Source organism: Castor canadensis, chromosome 5, assembly GCF_047511655.1.
Source record: "Castor canadensis chromosome 5, mCasCan1.hap1v2, whole genome shotgun sequence".
NCBI classification, from domain to species: domain Eukaryota; kingdom Metazoa; phylum Chordata; class Mammalia; order Rodentia; family Castoridae; genus Castor; species Castor canadensis.
The window spans coordinates 38,025,344-38,052,423 of NC_133390.1; the positions used below are offsets into that span (position 1 = coordinate 38,025,344).

The window sequence follows — 27,080 nt, forward strand, 5'->3', positions numbered from 1 at the left end:
ACATGGTATACAAAAGGTCAAAGGCAGAAGGTGTGGGTATATGGGATTTTTGCTGCCGGCACATGGTATACAAAAGGTATTGCTAAACTCTCACAGATAGAAACAACCGTACTTTAAAAGGCATTTTAAATGTAGGTGTTAGCAATAAAATAATCGCTTAAATTTATGTAGTAGTTTTTCTTAAGCAAGATAAATTTTCTCCTTATTAAGTTATAAAATAGTGTACAGGTGTGATAAGAGAAAATACCTTTACTGATTTCCTAAGGTGACAATCTTAAATTAATTTGCTGAAAATCAATACATTAAAGAAAGCCAATCAGATGGCTAGAAATCTTCCTAGAATGTAGTACATGTAGGTGTGCCCATCTAATTAAATGAAAGAACACAGTTCTCCTTTGTTTATCAGCGCTCACATGTTGGGTTTTGCCTTTGAGTTTAATGAGCAAAGAAATGGTAGATTGGGTTCAGGAACTAAGCAAAGAACAAGTGGATGTAAGTTTGAAATTACTTTCCTAGCTTCAGCCTATTTTCCAAGATCAATGTGTCTCTGACTTCAAGAGGGCCATAGCAATTGTTCAATTACTTGCATACAAATTCTCAAAGCTTCTTCTGCCTTGGGCTTTTCTTTACTAATATATTAATATGCATGTGGTCTTGCTCCTCCGGAGGTTACATCCAAAAGTGCCCTTGTGGGTGTTTGTGGATTCTTATTTTTCACTTCTGTTTTTACTGACTTTCTTATTGCTAGTTGACTTTTTCTTCTAGTATCACCATTAGTGGAAACATACAGTCTTTTGTGTAATTAAGAGCCATTCATTATATGAACCAGAAGACAAGTTGAATATACTTGCTCTAAAATACCAAAAACTGTATATCATGCTGTTAAACAAAGGCACTGATTGTCTCACAGCTTTGTGGAAGAACAAATGCTTATTGGGAAGGTCCCATAAGCCAAACCCTCAGCTTCACTGAAAAAATTCAGGGCACTAGAGCTTTCTTATCATTTCATGGTTGTTTTAATCAACTCAAACTGCTGTTAAAAAATGTAATAGACTGGGTGGCTTATAAACAACAAACATTTATTTCTCACATGTGCTGTTGAAGAGACAAGATTAAGACGCTGGCACATTCTATTTCTGGTGAGGTCCTGTTTCCTGGTTCTTAGACACCCCTTTTTCCCTATATGCTCATAAGCCTAAAGGGTGAAATGTGCTAAATGTGAACTTTTTTATTTAGTCATGATCCCTTTGATAAAGAATCAATCCTTATAACCTAATCACCTCCTAAAGATTTTTCTTAATTCATCTCATTGACATTAAGTCTTAATATATGAATTCCAGGAGGGATCTGGGGGGACACAAATATTGAATTTATAGAAATTATCAAAGCTCTTTATTCATCCTGGGCAATCTCCCTATATCCTTAGTAAACTTTGTCTTTTGTGGAATTTAAGAGAAATCCTCAGAGTTTCTCATTAGGTTACTGAAGCAGATAGCAGGTTAGGAATGGTAACTGGAAATCAGAATAGTTTTAGTGTAGAAATAAACTATGGCACTTGATATTGCTGTATTGTTATTTAGTTGTATATGAAATGTCATAAAATGTATGCTTTTTATTTGTACAAAAGATTACTTTCTATACCAGAAGCTGGATAGAGTCTTTGCAAGCAGAATATTATTTTTCCATAAATAGTTCTATCAGATTCTTCTAAAATCCTCTGTTAGCAAGGCAAGAACTGTGTTTTAGAGCCATTAAGAAAATTGCCCAAGTTATTAGAAAGAAAAAAACAGGTTTCATAGTCCAATAGATCTCAGCCCAAATTAAAATCAGAACTATGTTGAAATATCCTAAAAATGCTAATGACTATTTGTGCATACAGATAAAATATTTCACCATTTCTAATCAATGAAATCAGAATCTCTGTAGTTGGGACCACACCATTAATATTTAAAAACAAGCCTTTGTGGATCAAATGGTCTCTGAGGAATAGTCAACACCTTATCTCAACCTCCATTCACCACTCAAAAAGTTAAACTACTTGAGCTGAGCCTGCTCATGTTTACTATTAGAAGTATTAGAATTTTATTATTTTTATGGTGGCATAAAAATAGAAAATAACAACACTTTATTAAGCATATTTATACTATGGAAATTTGTATTTCAAGATTTAGATAATTTATTTATAAGAAATTAGGGGAAAAGAAATAATTTCATTTGAATGTATTTTCTAAAATCTTAGCAAATGTTTGCCAATTATTATTCAATATTCTCTACATAATAAGTACTGTATTCTAGGTATATAATATAGCTAAAAGACTTTCAAGAAACTAGACTGGCTGGAGTTGCAGGTTTATAGGTTACGACAAGTTTTTATATAGTTATTTATTTTTGGAGGCAGGGTATGGCTATGTAGCCCAGGCTCGCCTCAAACTCAAAACCCTCCTACCTCAGCCTCCTACGTTCTGAGATCACAAGTGTGTTTGGCATGCCTGACTCTAGGGCAGATTTACTTCAGGCAGTTACTATGAAATATAAAATGTAATTTAAAACAAATCTCTGTCAATATAATGAACACTTAGTAAAGTATATTAAAGAGTTCTCAAGTTATTAAATATAATATGCTTTAAGAAAAGATTAGTTTTTGGGGGTATGGTAATGACATTTGAACACAGGGGCTTGTGCTTGCTTGGTAAGTTTTGTATTAAGAAAATTTTTTTTTCATATTTCAAATGTCCATTGATGGTAATTAAATCAGTTAACAAATTCTGGGCCAGTGGATGCATGCATATGCAAGTATTTCTGTCCATAAGGGATGGCAGTCCCTCTGTGTGGGACTGTCATCCTACTCCATTGCCCTGTTTTTGACTGCATCTGTGCAACTGAGGTATAATTTAATTTTCCTATGCTACATTTGCTTGAAATGCTTCATCCTGTTCCTCAGAGCAGATATGTCTATATTTCTCATAGACTGTGAACACTTCAGGCTATATTTTCCTTTAAGTCCTACCAAATTCACCTTATTTTCCCTGTACTAGTCATCTTTTAATTTCTATAGTTAATATCTGAGGGAAAAATGAAGATATTTACTTTTACCTCACAGTTTTAGAAGCAAGAAATCTGAAGAACGTGGCTCAGGTTCTTGCAAGAATCTGCCTTGGCTAGGTCACATCCTGGCTGGAGTTCAGGTGTGTCATTCCATGTCTATATTATCTGTTCCTTTCCTGATAAACCATCAGGATTCTATCCAGGAAGTTTAAACCTAATGTAATCAAACTGAATTATCACTTACCCAAAACATCACTTCTGAACACCATGGTCAGATTCAGTTTCGAAACTTTAGTTACCATTAGCATAACACTTTAATGATTAAAATTTTGTTTAAATTCAGGAGAAAAAAACCAGACTGACACCATAGATAGCACTCTTCCCATGACCTTCTGAAACTCATGTCCTCACATACAGCATACAATTATTTCATCCTTACTAGTCCTCCTGAATCCTTAATTCAGTCTATATTAATTCAGATAATTCAAACTCTTATCTGAGACATAAGACATTCTCTAGTTTATTCTTTCAGATATAATTTAAAAGCACTCAGTTCTAAAAAACATAAATAAATAAAGCAAAATTTGACCTCACAAAAGTTGAGCATAGTATAGTGGAAGCTGGGAAGGGGAGGAAAAATAGGGATGGGGAGAAGTTGAACAATGAATATGATTTTACAGTCAGATGAGAGGAATAAAGTTCTGATGTTCAAATGCTGAGTAGAGTGACTACAGTTAACAACAGTATGTATTAAAAAATAGCTATAAGGGAGAATTCCTAAGGTTCTAATAGCAAAAAAAGATGAATGTTTACGGTGTTGGATATATTGATTACTCTTATTCTATGGTTCATTGTGTACCTATGTACAATTATTGCATATCAATCAATAATAAAATACAACTTAGAAAATACTCAATTGTTATTTACTCCAGGCTTACATACAACTAATAAATTAATTCTCAAAAATTGACATTTGTGTAATAAGTAGTCTTCCCATGTAGGAATAAGACTCTAAGGAATGATATAAGCTGCTATGGAATTTAATAATTACAAGAGTTTCCTCTATGGGGACATAGAGGAAATAAATTTTACTTCTGGCCTAAATTTAAAGTGGAAATGATTGAATAATTTTCCCACATCTTTGTCATGCACTCGGAATTATTACCCAGTCTTCCATTTATGTGAAATAAGTCTGTCTCTGTTGCATAGTGAGCTTGTAAAGTTGCATGACAGCTGTGCATTTTACTAAAGCCACTTTTTATCTTAGATGCATTAAATATAACAAAGATGAGATACCTTATTCTGTTCTAAAACTATGTCCTCTGATTTATAATATTCATTGTTTTAGGTGAACCAAAAGTTCGGGACATCTGCAGTTTGAGGACTCAGGGTTCATATGACCTTCTAAAATCTAGATGAATTGCATAAAATCTGCTGACAGTTATTTGGGAATTAATGAATAAAAAAAATAAGTTCAAGAACTCGGGCTGTATTTTTTTACTAAAAGAAAAGACAGAGGAGTATCTTTGAGTCATGTTATTGAAATAGGTAGGAAGGTAGATAAGGGTGTATTAACTCAGGATGTTGAGTAAAACTGAATAGAATATCAGGGAACATTATATATTAATCAATAGTTATTGTACAGATTATTATTGAGCTGATAAAATGAACTAGGAATGTTCTGAGTGGTAGGCATTTACTAGTTACTTGGCAAGTTCTTGTGTACATTCTAGGGTATGAATGTTCCTTTTAGACAGTGTTAAAACCTATGCTGTTATAAGCAAGAGAAGAATAAATGTAGGATCAAAGAAATGCTATACAGAAAAAGTATATACTGTAACATTTGACTTTGGTAATTTGCAAATAATCATAGTTATGAGGATTTACATAGAGTGCTGACTAGTTGTTCCTGATCATTGAGCAATAAGGCCTTTATATACCAAAGAACATCTTAGAAAATTTCCATAGATTTGGATAAGTTTATTTTTTAATTATTTTCCCTAATTAATTTTTTAATGTAATGATTCTGGCAGCATCAGATTCAAACTAGAAAGACCATTGTTTTTAAATAGCAGACTTCTGTTAGCTAATTTCCGCTACACTTTTAAGTTCGCTAATAGATGTTGGTTATTTAAAAACATGTAGCTTGTATTTGTACTTTTAGGTTTTAAACAGAAAGGCTCATATGCAAATCACTCAGAATTATAATATTATACATTGTATTTGTTAATGTAGTCTTTGTAAGTCCTTAGTATTTATATATTTTAATTACACAGCAAAATAATTTTACATAATATTACCAAGAATTTATTATTATACAAATCATATACATTGACAGCATCCTTGATAGTGATACATTTGCAAATTAATACTACTACAATACTATTAAATACTAGTATTAAATATGTGAGTAGAGATAGAAATATTTTGAAGAAAACAGATAAACACAGGACATTTGAAAGAAATACAATTAATTTATCATCTATATGATAAACAAATGGAAATTCAAGTAGCCTTAGTCTCAGACTTGCCATCTATGCTTGAAATAGTTATGTATAATACTGAACTACTTTTCATTCTGTATGCAGCAGTCATTGTATTGCATGCCATATTCAATTATAACAGCATAAAATTTGCAATTACTGTGAGCCTATCATTAACAAAAAATGATGATATATTATTACATTTTTGAGTTTGTAAATTTCTAGATCTTCCTAAGCTGAAATCCTTGAAAGAATTTGTGAATTGAATATGTTAATGAAAGTGTTTATATTGGGGTCCATTACTAAGAAAATAGGTACTAGCCAGATGACTTTGATTCTTATTTTGGGGGGGTTGAGCAGCACTGGGATTTGAACTCAGAACCCCACACTTGCTAGGCAGGTGCTCTTACTGCTTGAGCCTTTTGGCCAACCTTTTCACAGATGACATTGAGATAGACCTTAAAACTTTGTAAAAATTTGTAAAGTAAGGTGGGTAATGCAGAAAGCATTGCAGGCATCAGGAACTTCATGAACTGAAGGGTTGAAGCAGGAAAGGGCTCCATGACGACTGAATAGTACATCTTGGCTATACTAATGATAAACTGATTTGTTAAAGATTTCAGCCTTGAGAACAAATTGAATGATACAATATTTTTAGTTCATTTGGGAAGAGAAATAGACCTGTCTTTCTGTCTCAAACCATTAATCTATTTTTAGATACAAAGCATGCTCATATAAAACATCCAAATATATCTGTCCCTTCACAATGAGAATTACAATGTGTTAAAGTATAGACTATAAAATCTCTGTTTGTTTGAGTCTTCAAGAATATAATAATCCTTTTCCATGTCCCTCTTCACAATTAATCACTTCATTTAGTTTAGATGGATATTTGTAGTCACATAATGGCTTACATTTTTTTTATGTTTTGCAAAACTTTGCTATCAATTTCTCAACTTAAAATTGAAACCAATAACTGTGTTATTATATGTTAAGAAACTACTGCTGTGAAATGAATTGACAGAAGATACATTTTGTCCTTGGATTTCTTAGCATAGCTTTAAATAGTACTTTTCATATGCAATCTTGTGATAGTAAGGTGAGTTCACTTATGATGGAAAAAAAAACAGTAAGATACAGTCAAGTATAATAAAATGTTTAGTCATTTTCTGGGTGTTCTTTTTAAAACAGCTTAAAGAAGTAATCTTACAGAAGACATCAAGCTAATATTTAAAAAAAAAACTCTCTTCAGAGGGAGAAAATAGAGGGAATAGTGAGTGATGTCTAGTAACTCTTTGCTCCTGTTTGGGCCCATTTTAAAGTTTAACTCTTGCTGCCAATCAGCTTTCAGAGAACTCTAGCTAAACATCTGTTCTTCAGGGGAAAGTTGAGTTCTCTGGATATCAGTGTTTAAAGTTTCCTCCACTTTCTGATTAAGGTTGTGTTAGAGAGATATCTCCTGAGACTTGGTCGACATGCATTCAGGCATGTCTTGATTTGTATAGACAAATCTCTGCAATTGCTTTATTATTTCTTTTAGAGTGAGAATGTGCCCCAATGAACAGACACATTAAGATTTGCTAATATTGGTGGGGGAGGGGGAAGGGGGGAGAAATGACCCAAACAATGTATGCACATGTGAATAAATAAATAATTTAAAAAAAAAAAGAAAGAGTAATACAAATGGGTAAATCTGATTGAAGTACATTATATGCATTATATAAATATCATAATGGAACTCCTTTGAATGATTAATTTATGCCCCCCAAATTTTTAACACACACACACAGAAAAGATTTGCTAAATTTGGGAATTTATCTTTCACATGTTTGACCATGATGATATATGTGCATTATTACTTTTTGAAGGATGGTAAATTTGACTTAAAGTATTTATTTTTATTTTTTAAATTAAAACTTGGTTTCAAACTTGATAGTAACATATGAGATTTTCTCAACACAATATTTTATGTAGAAGTAGTCAAGAAATACCTGGCATGTTAAAGTATATATGCATATATATGTATGCATATATATTTATTAGTAAAATTTTACATTAGTCTGAACCATCACATGAAATGGAAATTGTTTGAAGTATCCCAAAGTTCTAAGTTCAATAGCTATCAGATTCCCAGAATATAAGGGATCATAAACTATTTTTGTTGTAAATATTCTTAATGGGGACTATGTGTTTCCTCTCCAATTTCATAGATTAAATACAAGGTCATATGATTAGAGCTCTTGAATTGTATTGCCTTTGTGCATATGGGAAACATGAAAAAAGATGTATGTAAAAATTTTCCTTACCATAAGATGATAGGGCTGCCACAAAGCTTCCTAAGCTCAATTAAACCTTATTCTCTCAATAAAGATTAATATAGTCACAAATCTTTAAGGAGAAATACTGAAATTAATTATCTAAGAATAATTTCAAGAATTTAAAAATGCATTTAAAAAGAAGGTCCTTAGATATTTTAAAAATTATTTCTAATGCTATTCTGCTTTAGGCTTCACTTAAAGAATTTGCAAAAGGGAAATAAATGCTTTTTTATATTGATGTAATATGTGCTTAAGGGTGTGCAATTTTAATATGTGTTTCTTCATAGTGACATATCTCAAATTGTAAAAACGAAAAACTTTGAAATGTTTAAGTATCTCTTTGCTTTGGTATATCTTCAGGAAGGAATTAGTGTGATGAGTTTGTAATGAATATTTTCCCTGTAGACAGAATTCATATCCACTGAAGAAATCACATTTTTTAAATGTAGAGACTAGTCCATAAAATGCCCATGTTTCATTTAAAATCGGTTAATATTTTTCTGAGAAAGCCAGTGATACAGTATTTGCCTCTTAGGAAAATTGAATTACTAACCAGTAATTATAGTTCTCTGAATGTAATATTCTCAGCAGATTTGTACCAACTATCTTGAGGCATTCTGGCATATGAGATAGAGTATTTCAGCTACATTGTAAAATAAAGAAAATTAAGTTCTAACAGATTGTATCTTGCATACTAACTTCATATAAAGCCACTTTTAAGTATTTCTTCACAACAGCCTTGTGACAGATTCTATTAAATCAAGAGATAGTCATTTATGATTGGATGTTTGACTGGAGTGATAGAGTGCTTGCTTTGTAAGCAGTGAATTCAAACCCAAGTTCCATAAAAAAAAGAACAAAAAGGAGAAAAAAAAGAATGAATGTAATAATCCTTTAGTGTATAGGAAGTCTGAAATATAAGCATAAGAAATCCAATTTCAAATATCATGTATGAGGCTGATAATCTAATTTTCAAAAAAAAACATAGCAAATCTTTACTCATTTATATTGAGTCTGCCTTTACATTTGCTAAATTATGTGGGAAAGCAACAAAAATGGAAGAGGCTAATCTTTAAAAATTTAAACATGCCTCATCCCAGTATCCCTTGTGAAGTAATATTTTGAGCCTTTAATTAACTATGCCTGTTACATGTTAAAGTGTGGATTATTAATTAAAAGTACATTTTAAAACTTGTATATAACAATCATTTTCAGACACTTTAGAAAGAATAATATATGAGAATACAGAATGTAGAGAAGAAATATCGAAGCATTACTACTTTACTTACAATTATATGAACAATAAGAAATATGCTTTCAAGACTTTAAACAGTAAAATACATATTTTTGTTGATTCACATTTTTCTATAGTACAATATAGGTAAGAAAGATCTGTTCTTATATAATGTTGGTTTGGGGAAGTTTTGAAGGAATACCTTAAAAGCTTAATTTCTTCTTTATTTTGAATGTTTCTTTACTGTTGCCAAGTCAGAAGATCCCATTTCTCTTCTACTTATATACAAACCAGTAAGTTTAAGTACTATTTTTAAAACATATAAGTTACTTATAAATGGAGAGAGAAAGGAATAGTGAGGAAGCCTTTATTTTAGGTACTTGAATTTTAATAGTAAAAATATTAATCATATCATGGGATTTTATCTGAATTTCATGTAAGAAAATTAAAATACTTATATTTATTATGTGTTCCTCTGTTTATATATGTTCAACTAACAAAATTTATCTAGTTCATTAATATTAAAAAGCATATTTTATTATTATTGACACAGATGTCTCAGTATTGTTTTTAAGAAAAAGCGATTACAAGAGAGAAATACATTATTTCTTAAAGTCTTTGTCAATATATTTGAGGCTGCAAATTTACCTGTAATTCAGAAGAAAATTAGTGTTTGTTACTTTAAAGAGTAGTTTCAAAAGTTTCCAAGATTAAGGGTGACTCTAAATAAAATCTTTAAAGCTCTCATAAGAATTATGACACCCAATACACATGATGAGAAAATGCAGTGAACCCACCTAATGCACATGCACTAAGTGGAAAAATATATTTGGGTGAATATGCTCAGCTCTAAATTACATTTAAAAGTTTGCTTATTTTGTATTAAGAAAGGTGATTAACTTTGCATTATTTTACTTTATTTGAAAAAAGAACACAAAACGAATATAAACCATATAAAGTTTAAAAATTATTCATTTTATTAATATGACACTTTATGATAATAAAATAACATTTGAAAGCAAGTGTGATTGAATTTGACTGCTTCAGGCCTTTTGGCTAAGATCAAGTGAAGTATTGTTTAATTTGAGGTTCATTTGTGTGGGAGCTAAGTCTTCCTTCTAAATCAGAACAGAGACCAGTTTAGGTTTAAAATGCACTCCCTCAACCAATGTAATGTACTTCTCTCTTTCATTCTCTTTAATCATCTTTCTAAATTTTAATTTATACCTAGTAATACTAATACCTTTCTTCAGGAGAGAACTTACTTTCTTATTACAAAAATATCAGGTTTACTGTAAAGTATACAAAAATTTACTCAAATGAAAAATAATTACCCAAAATTATACTACCACAAAGTTTATTCACTCATGAACTGTAAATTCTTTGGATTTTTTTTTTATTTGTTAGGTACCTGTAGGTCCAAATAGACACAAAAAAGTTTTGGGTTCTCTCCATCATGTATCTTGGAGCCTAAAAAAGTGAAAGGCATTATGATAATTTCATGTTATTACATAGAGAGCAATGATATTAACTATAATGATTATAGCACTTTTTTCCTAATAATCTTATATTTCCATATTGTCAATGCTTACATTATTGATATTACCTATATGGTATTACAGCAAACATGTATTTACATGTTCAGTTTGTTTAATTTTTTGCTGTTTATCTTGTTTTTGAAGAAACAACTTTCAGGTATTTTTATTGTACAGACCAACACATCAGCTTACTGATTATATTTCATATTCACTCAAGCAGTGTCTTTTGCCTAACTTTATCTTATCTATAAATTTGCATTAGTGTTACCAATGTATAAACCAATGTTTTCATTCTTCACTTTTATAATCATAGTTTTGGGGCTCCATTTAGATATAGATAAGAATTAGGATGTATTTCACAATCATTTTCATTGAAACTTGGAATTTTCATTTCATAAAATAATCACATTCTTTTTTTTTTATATTAGTTATAGGGAAGCAAAGTGTCAGTTTGATTCTCTGAAGTAAGCAGGAAATTAATACATATTTGAAAAATAGACAAAAAAGTACAACAGATTTTGAATGTCTTCCTTAACTGTTGATTTTTAGTACAGTTTCATTATACTTATATTTGTTTCTTTTAACTGAGTCTATAAACCTGTGTTTATTTGTGATTGTTCTGTTAAGAATCCTCGTCCTAGCTCAATCCTCATAGGGAATTACATGTACCATCTTTAAAGAAATTTTATGTATGTAAAATGTATATAAATTGAAAAGCAACCAACATTTTTATCATTCTTCATAAGGAATTATAAAGATGATAAAAGATGATTTCCCTGTAGAAAGAAAAATGTCTCAGTATTCATATATTTCTATGAAAACCACCAAAGGAATTTTGAAATATGATTGCTAAAACTGTGCAATGATTTTCAGTGTATTGAGAAAATAGTGTATTGAACAAGACTATGATAGCACTACTTTATTGTGGAAACTTTTTTGACAGAATTATTCATTCACAGAAACTTTAGAAAATATTATTTTCCTACCATAGAGAATTCAAAAGATCTGTTACCTCCTGTGCTGATAGTGTGATATTATTGTCACAAATTAAGAGCCTGCCATAGAAAAATGGCCCTACTCTCTGCTATCAGAAAAAATAGCTTGAGATTAACTACTTTAAAATTAAAGTGACAACTTATTGTTTCAGCTTTCCTCTTCTATTTAATTGGCATCTATACAAAAGCTCCATGCATGGATCAAATTATTTATTTACCTAGAATATATTTTACAATCAATTTTCCATGGAGCCTTTTAAAGTAAGTTGTGCTGCAGAAAATTAAATGTCTCCTGGGTAAAATATTGTGATTCTTCAATGAATCTGATGATAGATTGGTAACATCTGTTCTTAATATTTTTGAGAAAATTATTCATACAGTGCTGAACTTTGAGACTTTGTATATTCATTTGACCTTATGTTGCATGGAGCTGATCCAGATGTGCATTTAGAGGAAAACATTTTTGACTCCGACAGCAATCATTAAGCCCATTTACCAGAAGAAGTTGGTGTTCTATCAAAATTCTTTATAAGTTCCTATGTATACCAGAGTTAAATTTTCATTCTATTTGTTCAGCCTGACAGAACACAAAAATATATAAACTGCTATTTTTTGATAAACTAAAAATACCACTTTACTTCAGTATCAAAAGCCTGGAATTTTGTTCAGCTAAATAATTTCTTCAGAGAGTCACAATTTGATACCTCAACCAGGATAGAGAGCTTTGGAGAAGTGAACTTTGATGCCAAGATTTTGATATGTGACAAAATTGTTTTGATTTTACTTTATTTCTTAAAAAATATGCATTAATCACGTTAGGAAGAAAAGATAAGATTTTCTAAAGCTAATCACCTGAAGTTACTCACAAGTGTTACCTTCTAAACAAAATTGTAGCTATCATCTTATTCTCTATTTACTGAATGTCTCGCTTTAATTTACATGGGCACATTAGAAGTCTTGACTTGAATATAATAATATAATATGATAAAAATTAAACCAGTCAACATTGCTGAAATATAGAAAGTTTCCAAGTTGTTTTCAGAAAGACAACTAGTTTTATGATAATTATATGTGGACATTTTTCCATTAAAGGAAAAGAAAGATTGTTCTTCATATGAGCAGAATTCTTATGGTTCTTATGAATTTCTACATGTTTGAATTACAAATTATTCATAAGAATGGATTAGTGCATATCTTTTTACCTATATCCAAATACAGAGTTTCATAGGAGTACTTTATACGCACTAATTATTTCTCATCTTTTCACCAAAGGAAACAAACAAATAACCATGTTTTTGATGAGGAGACACAGAAAATGCTTACCTACTTTCTTCTTAACACATAAATACAGAGGCAGAGCTCAAATTAACCATGTATTTTGTTGTCATTCATTCCTAAGCAGCATCATATATGCAGCCATTCTCACCAACAGATTTTATAATTCTGTATGTACAGTTATGTCTTTTAAACAAATACTTAATAGCACAAAATGAGCATTTTAATGAGTGTAATATAACTTTAAATAAAATAATTTGTACAGGGCAACCTTTTAATATGCTGCAGAACCTCAAGCAGTATTTGCAAATAACTATTATATATAATATACTGTTTTGTGTCTTTAAAACTTAATAGTTTTGTGAATTCATGGTACAAAGTATGCAATTAAGATGTTGAATAATAAATTTCCACCTTAAATTAGCAATATTTATCTTTTACTTTCTTATGCAATTTATAGAATAAAAATAACAAAGCTGAATAGTTATCTCAATACATTAATCTCACATTACTGTGCCATTAAGTTTTTATTTTTGTAATACAGTTGCAGAGCATTGCCTACTGTCAAAAAAAATTAGGTTACCTGGGGATGAATATCTGTAATGTACAATTGCCAGATTGCAGTCATGGGGGAGCCCCAGTTTCTATTCTTGGAACAGTGGGATAATGCCTAGCTTAAGCTTCTGCAAGTCTTTTTAGTGGTGCTAACTTTTGTTTCTTCAATTATGAAAAAAATGTTCAATACCTACTTTCAATTCAATACATACTTTTGATCACTTATTAGCAAACTAATATGGAAACATTGTAAGAAACATGAAAACTAATATAAATCAGTAGTCTTCATTAAGAAACTAAGTGCGTAGTTGGGAAGGCTTTACAAAAATAATAATTTCAATAAAATGTATAGAATTTATTGAGTTCAAACAATAGTAATTACTTTCAGATAGTGAGTCAGATAATTTGCCTAAATTCCTTGGCTGAGGAGGTATTTTGAAGATTTGGAGAACGATAAGATACTGATTGGTAGAAATGATCAGGAGAGGAATCTAGGTGGAGAAAAAATATGGAAAAAATAAATCAGAAAGTGACAAGTGTAAGGTGTATAAGGGTTATTGGTGATGGTATGTGAAATAAAGGAAGATACCTGCAACTAAATTGTGAGAGTCTTTGAAGACCAAGCTAAGAACTTTGAATTTTATTCTCTAGGCAATAGGTGATTGCTGAATGTTTTCATGAGTGATTCTTACTGTAGGTCTGGTGCAATAGGAAGATGATGTAAGACTGTTGCTCTCAGTGACTGTGTACATGATCCGGTTAAAGATTAGTGCTGTTAAGATTTAGATGTCTACTCTAGAATGTTGGTAGTGAGAAATTAAAGACTGCATAAAATATACATATGCATACTTATATATTCAACCTCTAAAATAAGTATCTATCTACATTTGTTTATAAATCTGTATACATGGGTATATATAGAAAGACATACATAAGAGTTGACTACTTCCAGGATATGTATAGAATATGGAGGAAAAAATACAACTATACAATTTATTTAGATGATTCCTATGACCAATTTGTAAATCTATTCAAAATTCTTCAAGGTAAAAGCTTTCTATGTGATTTGCAGGTTTTGAATAATTGTATTAATTCATTTATGTAACAATATGGCATTTTGTGAAACATTGTTTTTGCAATATAAACATTATACATTTAGTTCAATGTTTTTGCCCAAGATTCTCAAGTTTTATCCTGACCAAATATTTTTTTATGACATTAAGATATTGATTCATCATATTTTTATTAAGTACATAGCAATTTTATAAATTTCTGAACTATCAAATATGTGTACATATTTGTTTCTTCCAAATAAATAAAAATAGGACATTAGAGTTTTATTTTATTTAATGAAAATCCACTGAAGCATAAGAAAATGAGGCATTTGAGCTTTGTGATAATATGAACAAATCAGTTTTCAAGGCTGTAACTGTGAGCAAAATCTTTTCTTAAAAGTGATTTCTTTCAAGACAATTCCTGATTCTTTTGTATATAGCCTCATGTCTACACATTTTAGCTGGGTTGCTGCTATCCATCACTTCGTTTACGTCTGACGTATATCATTTGGTCCTGTGGGTACAGACTTCTTGTTTTTATGGTCCACAAAATAGTTGAGAAAGCTCTTAAAACAAGAGAAACACAGGAATTTTAAGAGACTCTAGAGGTTATCATTTCTTACCTCCTCACTAGAGAAACCATTTGTGTTGTTCCCGATTCTCTTGTTTATCCTTAAACGTGTACAATGAGCTCCCTCCTTACCAAAACACTGCATCTCACTGTCTGGCAGGCCCTGGGATTAGAAAATTCATCATTAAATTGAACTACAGGTTGCCTATGTTAACCTCTAAATATTAGCTCTGTTTTTTTTTTATTTTGAGAAATACAGAAGTGTAATCCTTCTTACACATAAACTGCTTCAAATATTTGAGGTCTCCTTGTTGTGTCTTGTAAGAAAGGGAAAAGAACATGTGAGTGGGATAAACTGTCAAGTTTGTGTTCTTTATTTATTTGCTTTCTAGCTAGAAATCCTGGAAAATTGACCCACTGCTTGTTGAAGACACTATCATTTCTCACTGCTCTACAATTTTTTTTTAATCACCAGGTAAATTATTTCTTAATAGAGATTTTTAAAATGTGTCCAGTAAACATATAAAAATGCCCTTAAGGTAATCGAATGCCAGAATTCAGCTAATATTCAGTACTGTGCTTTTAATTTCTCTTCACTTGATACAATAATTGAAACAAAAATTTATCTTCTCATAAGATTACTGAATTTCACTGTTGATATTAGGAGATGTATAAAGGTATTTCCTAACTATTGTTGATCATGTCTAATCACACAAAAAAGGAAAAGGAAACACAGAAGATGTGAAGAAACTGAAACACTTCTGCATTGCTAGTGCAGCACTGTGGAAAATGATACAGTGATGAATCAAAAAATTAAACAAAATTACTATATGAACCACCACAGCATCTGCAGATATAACTAAATGAAATGAGAGCAAGGAGGTGAACAGTATTTATACACAAGTTATTCATAATACACAAAAGGTAGACCCAACACCAGTGCCCATTTTTATTATATCTGTACAAAGGGAGAAGTCTGGACTCATACTGCAATGTGGATAAACTATGAATGTAGTATGGTAATTAAAATGAGCCATTTATAAAGGGACAAATATTTTGTTATTCCTCTATAGGAGATTCCTAGCATAGTCAAATTCTGAGAGGAAAGATAGAATGGTGATTGACAGAGGAAAACAGGAAGCAAGAATGGAGAGTGTTTAATGGGTGTTAGTTTGAGATGATGGAAAAGGTCTGAAGATGGATGGTACTGATGGTTGCATAATCATATGGTGTGTTATGTACATACAGCCACAAAGCCACACACATAAATTTGTTAAAATGTTAAATTTTATGTTAAGTATACTCCATCACAATTTTTTAAAATAAGAATAACTGTTTTTAGCAAGGAAATGGTGAACGAATACAAAACAAAGGGTAACGAAAGGATAAAGAAATTTCAGACTTAAAAAATGTGTGTTCTAGAGAAAAGGTTAGTTCAGGAAGAATTAATTTAGAAGGTAACACATATGTCTAGGAAAGCAATGCAAGTTAACTCCCTGTATAGCTATCCTTATCTCAACTAGCAAAAACCCTTGGTCCTTCCTATTATTGCTTATACTTTCTCTTCAACAAAATTAGAGATAAGGGCAAAATAGTTCCTGCCTGGTAGTGAGGGGGTAGAGGGGAGAGGGAGGGAGCAGAGGAGTAAGGGAGGGGATGGGGCGGGGCGGGGGGAGAAACGACCCACACATTGTATGCACATATGAATTAAAAAAATGTGTATTCTATGTGTAGTCCATCAACTGTTACATAAATGATACTACAGTTAATTTGAGCCATGTTCTAACCTTTTATGACCCATGGAGATTAGAAAGAAGACACTGGTCAAGAAGAGAAATCAATACATTTAAAGTTGCAGGCCAGGCCAATACATAATCTTGATAGATCTACTTAATGGGTTTGGGAAGGTTGCAATGAGCATTCTAAGAAAACTCCTTTGATCATGGGGTGACTGCTCTGTCCCTTTGCAACACCTCATGTAGTTCTATGAGCATCGCCCCTCACCAGTTCATAAACATGACCTACATCTTTATATCTAGTCTTCTTTAGATATGTTTTCCACTAAGCAGGTATTGCCTTTATCCTTAGATTGAATACACTAAAGCAAAATTAGGTCAATTCTATTAAGGGATAATTTTAAAAGTAAGATCTTTGAAACAGTTTCATTCAATGAGATTCTCTTAGATGAATGTCAGAAGCCTCACTTTTTTTCTATCAGTGATGTGCAGTTTGCTGTGGGGTTTTATAATTTTCTGAAACTGACGACTTGATTGCTTTGGGGAAATTCAGATGCAGATTTTACCTTGAAGAGTCAAAAAGCATTGCTAAATGATGGATCAAGTGTAATGGGATTAAGGATTTTTTCCATCCTTTTTATATTAATTACCCATCCATAAAGAGAGAAACTAATCACCCTGTCCCTGACTAATGCTCTGTAGGCTTTTGATATCTGTTTGATGAAACTATTACAAAAGATAAAGCTGGAAAAATTATTTTCTACTTTAGATACGCATATAACAGTAGAGTTGGCAGGATTTGAGTTTCTCAGACTAAATGAATATGAAGTGATGAAATGCCACCCTGCATAGAGAAGCAAGACTTAGCAGTTATCTTTGATGTTAAAAATAAGTGTGGTATGTATGCTTCTAAAACCAAAGTCTTGCTGCCCATTAATCAAGCTCTGTAGTCACAAAGCTGTGACCATTTGAACTCTGGCTGAGGATGAACACATGCAGAGTTAAGATGAGATGGACTCATCCTCTATCCCTGGCACAAATCTGTCTTGCTTAGAGTTAACACATCCTAGCAGAAAGAACAGCCTGAATTTTTAATATAGCATGAATGTTTATGCATCTGTTGCAAATCATTCCTCTGTAAGATAATCATTTTATCTTTCCATATAGTTCCTGGGCAAACAAATACTTATAAAATCACCTGCTGAGCTGGTGGAGTGACTCAAGAGGTAGAATGCCTGCTTGCCTCGCAAGTGTGGAGCCCTGAGTTTAATCTCAAATACCATCAAAAACAACAACAAAAAAATCACCTGGGGAGAAAATATTCCAGTAACAACTGCTGTAGAGAGAGTTAAGTTCTCTATGAATATGAGTGAGTAGCCATCTGTTTTCAAGATGTTTTGTGGTGAAAATATAGAGAAAGGGGAAATCATCTACTGTTGGTGGAAATATATAGTACAGTCATTATGGTAAACAGTATGGAGGTTCTTCAAAAAATTAAAAATAAAACTACCACACAAGGCAGCAATTCTATTCTAAGTATACATCTAAATGAAATAAGATCATTTACATCAAAGCAATGTCTGTACTCCCATGTTTACTGCAGCACCCTTTACAATAGGTAAGACAGACACAACCATGGTGCCTATAGAGGGATAAATAGATGAAGAAATTGTAGTATATTTAAACAATGTGATACTTACTATTTACCCATTAAAACTGAATTCCTGTTATTTGTGGCAATATGCAAGAGACCAGAGGACATCAGGGTAAGTGAAATAAGCCAGGAAAAGGAAGACAAATGCCTGTGTTCTCACTGATTTGTGTAAGGAAAAAAAAAATGTGACCTCACAGAAGAAGAAAAGAGTGGTGGCTAGAGACTAGGACAGGTGAAGAGAGCAGGGTACTAAAATATAATCAGATAGAAGGAATTAGTTTTAATATTTGGCAGTATAGCAGGGCAACTATAGTTGTCAACAATGTATGGCATTTTTCAAAACAACTAGGAAAGAGTAATGCAGTGTTTCTTAACACATAGAAATGATGAATGTTTAAGGAGAAGGAAGTGTTAATTGTCTAAATCTGATCGCTGTTCATTGGGTATACTAGTATCAAACTAACAGATTTTGCCCTAGAAATATGTACAAATACATGTTAATTAGGTAAATTAATTACTTAGAAAAATATTTGTGTTAATATGCTTCTTTTCCCCTAGAGGAGAGTCAAAATTTAATTTTATGTAAATATATTAAATTCATATCTTTAAAATTATTTAAAATATTAACATGCAAATTCATTTTAAATTTGAAAATAACTAGAAAAATAAACTTAAAATATTACTGCAAAATTTACTGTTAACAATTGGAGGATATAAAAAGCATCATATGTATCTAAAACTTATCTGCTATAAAACAAATACAAATGTTAGAAAAATATGATTGAAATAGTTAGCTTAAAAAAGGTTAACTGCCCCCAACCCCAAAATATAGACAATATAACAAATGTAAATATATTATGCTCTGAAAATGATTGCTGTAATTGGATTAAAATTTTATTTGAATATGCTACTTAAAGCAAAGTTACACTTACCATAAAAAGTAAGAAGATGATCAATCCTTTTAAATTACATACAATACCACAAAATGTATACTTTGTCTTCAAGGAGAAATTGCAAATATTTAATTTGCTACTGTTCTGATTCTTTGTAGATGAAATGAATCACAAAAAAGGAACATGGGGGAGGAAAGGTGAATAGTTTCATTATTGAATTTAGTACAATTTTACTAATACATAGAAACTTATATACTCAGCATACAATGTGCTTCATAGTAATTCTTGCTTAAAGATTTAATATTAGAGATTCAAAGTCTGCACTATTCTACAGAAACAATTCTGTCTTCTCATGTCTAGTTTGATACAATCTGGGAATGATAACAATCTAATAAATCTTGTACTAGGAGATATTATGAATAAATATCAAGATCAGGTTGTCTCCATATATCCTGATTAGGCATTAAATGCAGTGCTTTGAACAATATATATTTTATAACTTGAAACTATTTTCTTAGGAAACTTAAAGAAGTAAGACCTAAAAATACTTTTGAATTTTTTTGAATCCATAATTGGCAAATAGAATTTATTAGATTTAGGAAATAGTAAGGAATTTAAACACTTACATGTAAAATATTATTTTGGACACCTTGTAATAGTCTTTTTAATATTAATAAACAGATGAAATACCTTCTTTACTACATAGTTTTGGAATTTTTTTCACTCATCAATCCCATAAAATACAGCACTGTGATGTAATTTTTTTCAAAATGAGAAATTAGGCAAATCTAGAAAATCTGAGAGTAGAGCCTCAACCAAAATTTCTTAATTCTGGAAGTATTGAAAAAAAGCCTGAAGAAATTTGCAGAGAGTTTATTTTGTTTATGTTTAAATCCACAAATTTGGCTGGAGGGTCGTTTAAGCAGTAAGAGTGCCTGCCTAGTAAGCATGAGGCTCTGAGTTCAAACACTACTACCGCCAAAAAAAATTACTAGTTAAATACAAAAATTCAGCTATAGTACAGTATCTTTTTCAATAGACTATTACTGAAATGCATGACTTGAAAATGTTTACTATTGGATTGGGCACTTGTATTACAAGCTTCTAGCCCTAAGTTAAAACCCAAGTACAGATGATAAAATATTTGATATTATTTTAATATTTAAATGGATCCTATTTTTTATGTCAAGTCATTCTCAAGAAATAAAAAACTGAAAGTCCATGAGTCTATTTAAACCTCAGCTGTCTAATTTACTTCTGAAACTTCCTTGTGGATAAGATAAACTGGGACAGCCTTATAGTCACAAAAGGAACATAGCTGCTATTTTACCATTTATATTTGGAATGCTGCACATTTTCATTCTGAATAAAAAACATTTTGCCAGGTTTTACATACAACATCTAAAAATATGCCAGATACTTACTTCCATGACTACACAAAATGATACTAATAGAATTGTACTTTTCCTGGATGTGTACTATACTTTTATAAATGCAGTAATGCAGTAAGAAGTCATGGAAGTGTTTGGATTTTTTTCTTCATATATTATAAGTATGTTTGAAACCTACCTTTGTTCTTCTCAGTTTCACCTTAGGATTCTCTAACTACCTTTCCATTGATCCTAAAAACTGCAGTAAATAAGATCACTTATGTCAGCTTTCTTCCCATCTGAATAGTATTTCTAGTCAGTGTATACAGGAAGCACGTCTACATACTTGTGTCAATTTTCTTCTTTTGCAGAGTAATATATAAATATAATGACAGAATAAAAATATTTTCCATATTATTCCTCAAACTTTAATGAAGTTATACAATTTCTGAACTTACAAAGATTGTAGATTTCTTAATAAATTAAGAATAGCAGTCAGTATAAATGTGTGGCTATCTATTTCAAGTCTAAATACTGAAGTCTTTAGAAGACAGTTTTTAGACTAGTCTTTTGAGTATTTATACTTATTTATACTTTTCATTTACAGGGTGTTAATATAATGAACTTTACATATTCTGCTCCTTTCCTTTGACAGAATGACTTTTGTACTTTTTTCATATATATCGTCTCATAAATATTTATGTATTTGTCTACATATAATACTGCTTGTGATTCACCACATAAGACTACTACAGGACATAAAGCTAAAAGGTCATATAAATCAATAAGCTAAGTGAAGAATTAATGGAATATATATACTGTAATACATATATATAGTTTGAGCATATAATTTATGAAAGATAATGCTTTATATGTTAAATAATATGAAATTACATGTTTACCATGTATATTCATATATAGATATAATACTCCCAGGACACAATAGTTGCAATAAAACATGTAAAATAAACACAAAATTAGGGGCAAATCTAAAATAAGAAACAATACATACATATTTTTAAGTATCTTCCTCAAAATCTTACTAATTGTTCAGTCCACAACTCTTTGATACTACTGCCTCTGTGAGGTGAAGATTAATTTCTCTCCTCTTCAGTGATTGCTGGATTTGATGACTTACTGCTACTGGACTAGGGAAACGCAAAAATAAGTCTATAATTGAGAGACCTGCAGATACTTCCTTAATTAAGTCATCGAAGTTAACCAGTAGTGTCATTTTGGCATGTTGTATTCCATGACATGAGAAGAAGTTAAAATGGGAAAGTAATTTCATGTTTGTGGTATTTTTTCCCCAGATCCATAGCTCAGTCTAATCATGAGAAAACACCAATCTCAAATTGAGAGATGACCTTTAATATACTGTTGAGTACTCTTCAAAAGTATCCAGGAGGTGGAATCACAGATTGGAAGATAGAAGACAACTACAAATAACATTTTAAATCAGCTTTGAATGAGGAATATGCAATTTAGTTTGTATAGCTATATTATTATTACAGAAAAAACTGACATTAGGGGAAACTGGATGAAGGGCATACATAGCCCTCTATAATGCTATTGCACTTTCCTTGCAAATATAAAATTGTTTTTAAACAAAATATTTTAGAATGACAGATTAAAAATTCTTTTATAGTTAAGTGCTTTAAAATTTCTAATTATCCATTTTGTGATAAAAAATTCTCATTTTCAATCTTTTGTGTAAAATCATCTTGCAAGTATTATATTGCTATTTGGAATTCAAGTTGTTTTATTTTAACTTTAGTGTCATGCTTAGAGGATATCATTCATTCTCAGGCAAAGAAAAATAAGTGAATACAATTAAATTATGTAAAGTGTTATGTGATGTTGGCTCTAATATTATGCTATGGATAATTAAAATTTACACAAGATGTGCTCTGAATATCTTTTCCAGATGATGTAAACAAAATGATACTCTCAAATTAATACTTAGCTTTTTTTGAGATTGATTACATCAGTTATGTTAAGGAAGGATTAAGCATTAGAAGCTAAAATCTGTCAAGTGTGGTTATGCATCTGAGATTCATTTACTGAACCATATTTATTTTTAAAAAAATCACTTCTAAAAATGAATGCTGCTTGTGATTTATTAATACCAAGGAAGATAAACATAGAAAATGTTTGTATAATACAGTCTGCTGTTCTTGTTTAGAATTGCAGTCCTGAAATATCCTACAAGAAGGCATGATAGGATAATATCGTCTCCAAATTTATTTAAAGAGTTCAATAAGGGAAAGACAAGCAATATGTTCCATTTCAATGTATTATGTAACTGAGTGCTGGGAGAAATGAGATTCAAACTAGTTTTCTTGCCCTTCCTAGCCTGCTGATAGTTAACTCATACCACCCTTAGAAAGCTCTTTCTTCTAACAAAGATATTTTATTTAGTGACTATTTTGTGTATGTTTAGATTTGAGGATAATCCAATCTCTTCATGTATCCTCATATTCCATATAAATTTGAGCTAAATAAATAGATTTACACTGCATTAAGAAAGGAATAATATTTTCATATTAGCAATGGATACTCTCTTAAATTGGAAAGATTGTAAAGTCTATGATGTAAGGCCCATATCCATAAAATATCCATAAAAATCAGACGTATTTTTCATTTGTGACAATGATGTTGCAGTGAGAGAATGATACAATTCAATATTATTAATATAATAAGCATTGATATAGTGGGATCAGAATTTTAGGAAATGAAATCTGACTCATTTTATACATCAAAAAAACAAATATGCCAAAATACTATTAGATATAGGAAAAAGAAGATTTGAGAATAAATTATAAGAATGTCTATATTATTAAGTGTGTAAATGACAGGATCTACACAAAGCAGTGAACAGGTGATCAGAGAGTTAAGGACTGAGTTGAGAATGTAAGGTGTCACAGAGGCCAAGAAATGAAGAATGGCTTGAAATGTATATTGGGAAAGGAAAACAGTGTGGAAATTGACAAAGATAAGAAAATTTAAAAATTAAACATGATATATATTGGCCTGAATCACCAAGGCAAACTCCACTTGGACTACCTATATACACTTAAAAAAAAGAAGGACAAGAGGGAAAAATAGATATTTTCCAAGGGTGCTCACCACTGGGAGATGGGTTGGCCCAAGGAAAGGGGAATGGTGGTGAATATGGTAGATGTATTTTGTATCCATATGTGAAAATAGACAAATGAAATCTGTTGAAATGATTCTAAGAATTGGGGAAGAGAGAAGAGAGAGAATGATAGAGGAGGTAAATCTAATTAATATATATTATAAGCACATATGTACATATCAAACTGTATCCTCCTGAACAGCTATTATATTTCAACAAAATTTAATAATACTACTTTTGATTGAGTTGTGACCTTTGGTATCAGAGGTTTCACAGAATTGTTAACTTGTTTCCTAATTGTTAAGAAGCCAGTGGTTGACAAAGAGTTAGCAATGAGTTGGTAAACTGGACCATGCAGAATAAAATCTTTGTCCTGTTGTCAGTATTCCTGCAGCTTCTAATTACCTTGAAGGTTGAGAAATGGCCCCATATTTGATTTATTTACTTTTATTTTGGCAAAGAAAATGTAAAAATGTGCTTCATCTTATTATGTTTATCATTTCCAGTTCTTTTAACACTTATTGAATTTCTATTGTGTCCAAATCATACTTTTAAGCACTTTGGACAGTACCAAACGGAAGAGTATATGCCCCTATGTCTTAGAAAAAACATTTTTCAGAAGGAATTTGAGACATAAGGACAAAGAATGTAGTGTAAAAAGCCATGGTTCTAAAAAATCAACATAAAAGAATCCCTTACAGATTTCCAAGGGGGAAAAAGAAATGATTCGAGACCATGCTGCAGAAAATCAAGTTCTTTTTGTAGTCAATAAATATATTATTTATGATAATGATAAACTTTGATTTGGTGGGGAGGTTTGGAGGGTTGTGGATGCAAGAAGGTTAAAAAGAGACAAGAGTATGATATGAAAGGGTAAAAGAGGAGGTGAGTATGATCAAAGTACATTATATGCAGGTATGGAAATATCACAATGATAACCATTACTTTATACAACTATAAACTATTAACTAACGAGAGCCCTTATTTCTATTACTGTGATGAGTCTAGAAGACAGGATTGCTCAAGATAACTACTTTAGATCCCAGTCCTTCTCTGACTGCTAGGAGGATAAGCTCCATTCAGAACTGGACACTGACTTAAAAGTTAGGTTGGGCTTTGCTTAAACTAAGTCAAAACAACTGTGGCTGAAGTGTTTTCAGCAGTACTGTCTGACAGAATTTTTACTTTCACTTTGAAACAGCCTTTCGAAGTGTTAATGCAGACGCTTCCTAAAGAGAAACCTAACCCTGGCTCCAAGACAGATGACAGATAGGGTATTATTTTTGACATTTCTGAGAGAATGTAATGGGGCACTCTTCTGAGTCCCAAGATGGAAAAAATATAACCCATCAGGGTTCTCTAGAGAAGTTGCCTATCTTTTTTTAGCTGAGATAAATCAGGAGATAGTTCCCAACAGTACTATGACTAATGTTCTTGGAAGGAATCATCTATATATTGATCCAAGTAAAAAATATTTAAAGATTGGCATCTAACTAATCTTTTTTGCTACTTATTAAAAAAAGAAAAAAAAGTGTTGGTCCTTATTGAAAATAGAAGTATATATTTTCTAAAACATTTAACAGGCTTTCATGTTATCTAAACCAGGAACAACTAAAATGTAATAAACAAAATATGCTCTTTGTTCCTTTTAATACGCAATACAAACACTTAACATTATAGAATTTTGAAAAGTAAATTGACAATATGTATTATCCTAAGATGACTATATAAATGAGTTCATTTGTAGTACTAATGCATAATGACTCATATTTAAACAAACCATATCTACACTGCACATCCTTTCTGTAAGTACAATATTTTTTGACAAAATAAAAAGGAACACATTTTTCTTCTTTCTGTATGATAGAACATGAGTTTCCTCTACAGTGGAGCCTCAAAGGATTTGATAAGAGCAGTTGAAGAGCTGTGAACTGCACTTAAGCATCTTTAAAATAAAAGCCTTTAATAAATGGAAGTCGTTTTGCTTCTTCAGCTGTTCTTAAGTATAGCAGTCCACAAGGGGAGATAAAGCAAGAATGAGTGAATGCTTAATAAATATTGGTTGAATTGAATTGGCTAAGTAATTGATTATTCTTCAACCTCAAAAGATATTCCAGAGCTTTTAGAAGGAGACACTATGGTAATTTTGCTTGATCTATGTGGTATTCAGTAAGGTGGCTGGTAGGTAAGGAGCATGCCTCAGCATGGACATTGGTATGACACAGGTGTTTGAATTCTGTACAGGGGATACAGTTGTGGGCAATATAGGTGGTTGTAAAAATGTACATTTTAAAGCTAAAACACAGACATCAGTATTTGAAACATAGCCCTTAAATACATTATAAATGTTTTCTTTTCTTCCTCCTCAGCTCAGGGTATGCTAACCAAGTCTACTTGATATCAAGTAAAGTACCTATAACTACCACCCAGTGCAATAGAGAAATGGTGCTCCTGGTCACAAAATGATTTTGGAACAAATTAATAAACAAAAGAAAAGGAATTAGATGCTCCATAATGTATAAAGCCCAGGCACTAACAAGCAGATAACATAATGACAGAAAGGACCCCTTCCTTTAAATTTTTTTCTAAGAAGAATAAAAAGTTATAGATATACTTTTACTTTTACATGCATGTTTCCTTCACTGTATTACTTATGATTCACTCTTTACACGTTACAATATCTGGCTAAGAAACATGCTTCTTAAATGCAGCATGATTGAGATTTTTGGATAGGCATTTCCTTGCTTTGATAGCTCTTGTGAGCATCTTGGTATGTTTGACACATTCGTTCATAAAGTGTAGACACCTGTATTAGTAAAGTCAAAGGATTTATGTGACTTGAAGACAAAAACCACAATATTAAATATCAGTGTTAGATTCTACCAGTCTTGACAATCAAAAGTGTTTCCAACATTACCGTGGCCCCTGAGGGACAAACTTGCTCCCTTTTGAGCAATACTCATTAACTGATAAATTGCATGTATGTAGTTCCATTTAATTGTGTTTATGATGCAGATCTAGAAGATACAGGTAATTTCTTCAAGGGAATATTGAAAGAAAGGTTCTTTGCTTTAATATGCTGTGAAAATCTAGTCATTGCTATTGTCTTAGCATTTATTTAATGATTGCTTCATGGTTTCATAAAATAAAGCACATTCCTTTTTGCAATAAACAGCTAAACTTCAGGCACTGACTAGGAGCCTTTACATAAATCAGTGT

General features: G+C 31.3%; 1 protein-coding gene and 1 long non-coding RNA gene across 6 annotated transcripts in view; both read left to right on the plus strand.

The window, feature by feature from the left end:
- Positions 1 to 27,080, plus strand: part of Cadm2 (cell adhesion molecule 2) — a 1,035,444-nt gene that overhangs the window by 189,749 nt on the left and 818,615 nt on the right. The window lies entirely within an intron of this gene.
- LOC141423224 (uncharacterized) overlaps positions 1 to 27,080 on the plus strand; it is a 78,326-nt gene that overhangs the window by 16,145 nt on the left and 35,101 nt on the right. The window contains exons 2-4 of one of the 3 annotated variants that reach the window (XR_012447913.1): positions 17 to 15,544; positions 17,973 to 18,174; positions 19,511 to 19,549. This is a non-coding gene — a long non-coding RNA (uncharacterized lncRNA). Of the gene's footprint in view, positions 1 to 16; positions 15,545 to 17,972; positions 19,550 to 27,080 lie in introns of all 3 variants that reach the window. The other 2 variants (XR_012447912.1, XR_012447911.1) reach the window with 2 other exon arrangements.